This window comes from Salvelinus alpinus, chromosome 6, assembly GCF_045679555.1.
Source record: "Salvelinus alpinus chromosome 6, SLU_Salpinus.1, whole genome shotgun sequence".
Classification (NCBI taxonomy): domain Eukaryota; kingdom Metazoa; phylum Chordata; class Actinopteri; order Salmoniformes; family Salmonidae; genus Salvelinus; species Salvelinus alpinus.
Genome location: NC_092091.1, coordinates 45818548 through 45826176, shown reverse-complemented (window position 1 = coordinate 45826176; position 7629 = coordinate 45818548).

Genomic DNA, 7629 nt, shown 5'->3' with positions numbered 1-7629 from the left:
GGTGTAGAGGTCCTGGATGGCAGGCAGCTTTGCCCCAGTGATGTACTGGGCCGTACGCACTACCCTCTGAAGTGCCTTGCGGCCGGAGGCCGAGCAAGTGCTGTACCAGGCAGTGATGCAACCGGTCAGGATGCTCTCAATGTTGAACCTTTTGAGCATCTCAGGACCCATGCCAAATCTTTTTAGTTTCCTGAGTGGGAATATGCTTTGTCGTGCCCTCTTCACGACTGTCTTGGTGTGTTTGGACCAATCTAGTTTGTTGTTGATGTGGACACCAAGGAATTTGAAGCTCTCAACCTGCTCCACTACAGCCCCGTCGATGAGAATGGGGACGTGCTCGGTGCTCCTTTTCCTGTAGTCCACAATCATCTCCTTAGTCTTGGTTATGTTGAGGGATAGGTTGAAATTCTGGCACCGCCTGGCCAGGTCTCTGACCTCCTCCCTATAGGCTGTCTCGTCGTTGTCGGTGATCAGGCCTATCACTGTTGTGTCGTCAGCAAACTTAATGATGGTGTTGGAGTCGTGCCTGGCCATGCAGTCGTGGGTGAACAGGGAGTACAGGAGGGGACTGATCACGCACCCCTGGGGAGTTCCAGTGTTGAGGATCAGCGTGGCAGATGTGTTGCTACCTACCCTCAGAAGCTGGGGGCGGCCTGTCAGGAAGTCCAGGATCCAGTTGCAGAGGGAGGTGTTTAGTCCCAGGATCCTTAGCTTGGTGATGAGCTTTGAGGGTACTATGGTGTTGAACACTGAGCTGTAGTCAATGAACAGCATTCTCACATAGGTGTTCCTTTTGTCCAGGTGGGAAAGGGCAGTGTAGAGTGCAATAGAGATTGCATCATCTGTGGATCTGTTTGGGCGGTATGTAAATTGGATACATATAGCTGACCAATATGTAAACAATGTGTGAGTTAAGCTATTCTCTGCTTCAGATGCACAATGTCAATGTGTGCATTGCAAATGCCCATAAGGCTAATGCCATCATGCTGTGGTTCCCAACTCCAGTCCTTGAGTACCCATAACAGAACAGTTTATTGTAGCCCCGGACAAACACACCTGGTTAATCTTGTCATCTAATCATCAGGCCCTCTGAGTTGAATCAGGTACGCTTGTATGGGGCTACAACAACAATGTGTGCTGTTGGGGCTACTCAACAACTGGAGTTAGGAAACACTGCTGTAGGCCTATAGCTGCATTGGCGTTGCATGCCATTATCAGCTGCAAAATGGGTTCAAATGGCAGATATGCTGAAAACATTGTGACATTCAAATACAACTAATTGGAGAGTTTATGACTGAACAAAAAGTAATGTTCATCAAAAAGAAAGGAGGACCAAGGCACTCTAAAATATAATTAAAATGCCTTTATTTGTATGGTATGTTCAATGGAAACAAAGTTTAAAAACTCAGACACTTTAGCTGCACGGCCTTCGTCAGGGAGTACAAAGAAATGATAATACAATGTCCTCTTTTGAACAGCTTTTTCCAATCAGCCCTGATTTGAAGAGGGAGTTGTTACAGCATTCATTGGACAACCCCTAGTAAGCAATACTATAAACATTAAAAAGTGAAATACTGTAAATATGTTATCAAAAATGCAACTCCAAGCTGGAAGTATCAGAACACCTAGAAAGGTAGTTCCAACCTTGAATATGACTACGCAAAGTGCCAAGAATAAGAGAGCCATCTATTCCATAGTACCCTAAAACACAGCAAACATGGACAACAACAGTCTAACCATGGCTGAGGGCAATAGAGCAAAATGTCCACTAGATGGCAGCAAATAAGCCTATCACGACCCTAAAGAATAGGTGAGAAATCCATAACTTCATTTAAACCAGGGTACTTAGTGGCCTGTAGTTTGTAAATCCCAAAACTTTCCTTTTGGTTTAGCTGTTTCAGACGGTCCACTTTTCTAATTGAGGCCGGAACATGATCAATACCCATAGCTTGTTGGGAGGAAGGGTTACCATGGTGTAAGGACTTGTAGTGCCTTGCCATGGAGTAGTCTTCATTGCCTACCCGTATGGCGTACTTGTGTTCCACTAAGTGGTCTTGAAGGCGACCCTTTGTCCGTTCAATGTAGAACACCTTGCCCTGTGGACATTCCAATCTGTAGATGACAGGAATGGTTTTGCAGTTAATGAAATGCTTGACTTGATACTCCATTTCAGAAGCTGTGTCAACAAAACACTTTTTCTGTGCAATATTTCTACAATGGTTGCACTGGTTGCATTTGAAAGAGCCCTTGGGTTTGTGGTCTAGCCAAGTTTTTTGAGTCACCAGGAAGATAGCTGTGAATGAATTTGTCATTTAGGGTAGGACATCTCTTAAAGCTTATGACTGGTGGCTCTGGGAAGACTTGGCGTAGTAACGTATCACTTTGGATGATTCCCCAATAATTTTTAATGATTATTTTAATGTTCTCTGCTTCAGTGCTGTATTTTTTAACAAAGTACACTCTCTCTGATGCATCACGAGGCGCTCCCCTTCGCAAACAAATTCTCTGTCAAGTCGTCCGGCCCTTATACCTGCATCTTTCAGGACCTGAGCGCTGTAGCCCCGATTCAAGAAGTGATTCTCCAATTCAGCAGATTTGACACTGTAGTCTGTTTCCTGATCGCAAATTCTGTGGACTCTTTGGAATTGGTCATATGGAATGTTCTCTTTTAGCCTTTTGGGGTGAAAACTGTCTGCCCTCAGCATGGTATTCCCATCTGTAGGCTTCCTAAAGATTGATGTGTGCAAACTACCTTTGTCATTTTTACTGATGTTAAGGTACAAACAATGAATGTTATCCTTGCTGTACTCCATAGTTAGTTTGATGTTAGGGTTAATGCTGTTAAGGTATTGGTTGATGGAAATAAGTTAATCTTCTGAGCCAGACCAGAACAGGCAAACATCATCAATATAGCGTCGCCACCATATAATACAGTTAAAGAAAAGTTTTTTTAGAAGGATCCAAAATTAAGTAATTTTCCCATTTACCCAAGTACAAGGTAATGTTCATTTGAGAACACAGAAACAGACAAATTAGAGACATATTCCCTTCCCCTCTTTATTTCCTTCCCCTCTGTGATTAATCAACATCGACACTAGTTCATCTTGAATAATAGTTAACAATTAAAACAAGTTTAAACACTTAACTTAAAAGAATCAACACTATTTCATATTTCAAAGTGTAAAAGTAAGCTAACTCATATGTAAAGGTTGGACATCTTAATAACAAGTAGGCTATTAGTACTAAAGCATAATTTTAGGTGAAAAAATTAAATCAGAAGTGGCCAACCTCACTTCCAGCTCAGCAATAGCACACTTGATTATTAACTAATTAGGTGTGATACATTGAATCAGGTGTGTTAGTGCTGGGCTGGAACAGAAGCGTGCAGACCCAGCATGGTTGACCTGCTCCAATTGTAATAGGTTTATACATTGACTTTTAACAGATTTTTCCCCCAATTCTGACAATGAGTCTGAAAGTCAGTAATCAGATTCTGACAGTGACAGTGAGGAGCTGCCCCCCAACCTTGTAGCCATTGAGAACCCTGAATCTGAGGACCCCTTGTCCACTGACGTCCCAGGTCCCTTTGAAGATGCTGGTGGTGATGGAGGCAGACCGACAGTGGATGAAGTACAGGAGTTCTGTGGTAGCTGGAAGGCTGCCAGCCATTTCACCCCTCCTGGCCCTGCTGTTTGCTTTGATGAGTCCCAGTCTGGAGTGCAACGCCTCTTGCCATTTCCATCTGAGGCAGAGTGCTTCAAGTTGTTTCTGACAGAGGAGCTGGTGGGAGACATAGTAGAGGAGACCAATTGCTATTCCTTGGAGCTACCGGAGAAGAGAGAGCCAGGAGTGGGGGGGACAACCACAATTAGTGAAATGTATACCTTCGTGGTGACAGTCATTCTCATGGGGATAGCAAAGAACTCCCTAAGAGAATACTGGAGCACAGATCCTATGTTTGCAACTCCCATCTTTGCCACCCTCTTTTCCCATAACCGCTTCCTAGTTCTGCTGTGATGCCTGCATTTTGTCAACAATGCTACTGCCAACCTAAGTGACCCATTATACAAAATAAGAAATGTTCTTACCAGCCTGACATCAACATTTGGTCGGGTCTTTGTGCCATACAAGGACCTATGCATTGATGAGTCCTTGATGTTATGGAAAGGTAGGCTGGCGTTCCGTCAATATATTCTCTCCAAAAGGCACAGGTTTGTTGTCAAGTTCTTTGTCATGTGCGACGTGAAGACAGGATTTGTCCAGGACATTATAGTTTACAGAGGGTCCACCACTGACATCCAACATTGAGGGGCTTGGGGTGTCCGGGTCCGTGGTGATGAATGCTGGCTCCTCATCTCAGCAAGGGACATACTTTGTATGTGGACAATTGGTACAACAGTCCCACACTCGTCCAGCATCTGATTTCCAACAGCACAGGGGCCTGTGGCACAGTCAGGTCAAACAGGAAGGGGATGCCGGCATTCGGATGCAGGAAGATGCAGAGCGGGGAGGTGGAGTTCAAGGAGAACGGTCAACAGCTGGCAGTAAAGTGGCATGACGAACGAGACGTCCATGTCCTCTCCACTGACCATACAGCAACCATGTCGACCACATGGAAGGTGGACCACCTGACTGGTGAGAGAAAAATCAAACCAGACTGTGTGCTTGACTGTGTGCTTGACCTCAAAATTGGTGCAGTGGATAAGGCAGACATGATAAACAGCTTTGTGGAATGTACTCGGAAAACGACCAAGTGGTTTAATAAGAAGATATTTTCCCATCTGATCGACACTGCTGCCCTCAATGGCCACATAGTTCACCGCCAACTAACAGGTGAGATACTGAACAAGGTATTTTTTGTAATTGGACGTACAGTTCACATTCAAATCACATACAGTTCCATTATGCAATTATAGTGACAATATCTCACCCACCTACCTATTGCCTCATCACCCTCTCTCTTCCCTCATCCTCCCCACTCCCTCATAGGTAAAGTAATTACCTACCAAAAGTACAGAAAGAACCTCATGAGAGAGCTGCTGGAGGAGTACATGGCCCCTCGTCGCCCATCCGCTGGGGGTCGTCCTGCTGCGGAAAATCCCCTACGCCTCCCTGCAAAGTTCTTTAAACTGCTGCTCAAGGTAGTCGCACACGGAGGGACTGCAAAGTCTGCCTATCTGGCACCAATGCTTTGGGGAGTATCATATGCTCAAGCACTATTGAGCACATCTGCAGCAATTAGTGACTGACTGACCTGACAGGTGACCCACCATGATACTATGCCTTTAGAGGTGGACGGGACGGGGGGGGGGGGGACGGGGGGAGGTGGACGGGGGTGGACGGGGGGGGGGTGCAGTTGTTGTTCAGTCACTGCATGAATATGAAATATGCATATTCCGTTTTTATCCCTCTGGTAAAACACGTTTTAGTTGTTGTTCAACCAACCACAACCAATACTGCAATAAAATAGACTACTATTACCTATTGGCCTATGTGTTTTCTTGCTGTGTTTTCATCCAGTGAAACTGTTCAGGAGTATACGCTGTCATACAAACGCCGGCCTCAATCTTCAGCTCGAAAGATGTCCAGCTCCAGTTCCAATAACAATAACAATAATCAAAACAAAGTGGGTACGAGGACCCGTCGCGCACCAATACAAACAACACGATAAAATGAACAACAAACAATCTCTGACAAGGACATGAGGGGAAACAGAGGGTTAAATACACAATGAATGGGATTGGAACCAGGTGTGTAGGAAGACAAGACAAAACCAATGGAAAATGAAAAATGGATCAATGATGGCGAGAAGACCGGTGACGTCGACCGCCGAGCACCGCCCGAACAAGGAGAGGCATCGACTTTGGCAGAAGTTGTGACATTTATAGTAGTTTGTTTGCTGAATGACTGTTATCTGTATGTTGTTACTAGTCCAAATGCAACTGATTAAAACTCGGGGACGACCCGGAGGACGAGGCGCAGGATGGAGACGGTGGAATCCTCGCAGCAGGGAAGGATCTAACACGTCCTCCACCGGAACCCAGCATCTCTCCTCCGGACCGTACCCCTCCCAGTCCACGAGGTACTGAAGGCCCCTCGCCCGATGTCTCGAATCCAGGATGGATCGAACGGAGTATGCCGGGGCCCCCTCGATATCCAGAGGGGGTGGAGGAACCTCCCGCACCTCAGCCTCCTGGAGCGGGCCAGCCACCACCGGCCTGAGGAGAGACACATGGAACGAGGGGTTAATGCGGTAATTGGGGGAAGCTGTAACCTATAACATACCTCATTAACTCTCCTCAGGACTTTAAACGGCCCCACAAACCGCGGACCCAGCTTCCGGCAGGGCAGGCGGAGGGGCAGGTTTCGGGTCGAGAGCCAGACCCTGTCCCCTGGTGTATACACCGGGGCCTCACTGCGGTGACGGTCTGCGCCAACTTTCTGGCGCAGTACGGCGCACTGAAGGTGGACATGGGCGGCCTCCCAGGTTTCCTCCGCGCGCCAGAACCAATTGTCCATCGCAGGAGCCTCGGCCTGACTCTGATGCCAAGGAGCCAGAACCGGCTGATACCCTAATACACATTGAAAGGGGGAAAGGTTAGTGGAGGAGTGGCGGAGCGAGTTCTGGGCCATCGCTGCCCAGGGCATGAACGCCGCCCACTCCCCCGGCCGGTCCTGGCAATAAGACCTCAGAAACCTAACCACATCCTGGTTAACTCTCTCCACCTGCCCATTACTCTCGGGGTGAAAACCTGAGGTAAGGCTGACCGAGACCCCCAGACGTTCCATGAACGCCTTCCAGACCCTTGACGTGAACTGGGGACCCCGATCAGACACTATATCCTCAGGCACCCCATAGTGCCGGAAGACGTATGTAAACAGAGCCTCCGCAGTTTGTAGGGCCATAGGGAGACCGGGCAAAGGGAGGAGACGACAGGACTTAGAAGAACGATCCACAACGACCAGGATCGTGGTGTTACCCTGTGAAGGTGGAAGATCGGTTAGGAAATCCACCGACAGGTGCGACCACGGCCGTTGTGGAACGGGTAAGGGTTGTAACTTACCTCTGGGCAGGTGTCTAGGAGCCTTACACTGAGCAGGAGGAAACATAAACCCTCACGTACTTAGCTAAAGTGTGCCACCAGTACCTTCCATCAAGACAGCGCACCGTCCGACCGATCCCAGGATGACCAGAGGAGGGTGACGTGTGGGCCCAATAGATCAGTCGGTCGCAGACAGCAGACGGAACGTACAGACGCCCAGCTGGACACTGAGGGGGAGCGGGCTCTGCACGTGACACCTGCTCAATGTCCGCGTCCAGCTCCCACACTACCGGCGCCACCAAACAAGAGGCTGGGAGTATGGGAGTGGGATCCATGGGCCATACAGTGTCATACAGCCGGGACAGTGCGTCTGCCTTCACGTTTTGGGAGTCTGGTCTGTAAGAGAGGGTAAACACAAAACGGGTGAAAAACATGGCCCACCTTGCCTGGCGAGGATTCAGTCTCCTCGCCTCCCGGATGTACTCCAGATTGCGATGGTCAGTCCAGATGAAAAAAGGGCGTTTAGCCCCCTCAAGCCAATGTCTCCACGCCTTCAAAGCCTTGACGACAGCCAATATCTCCCGGT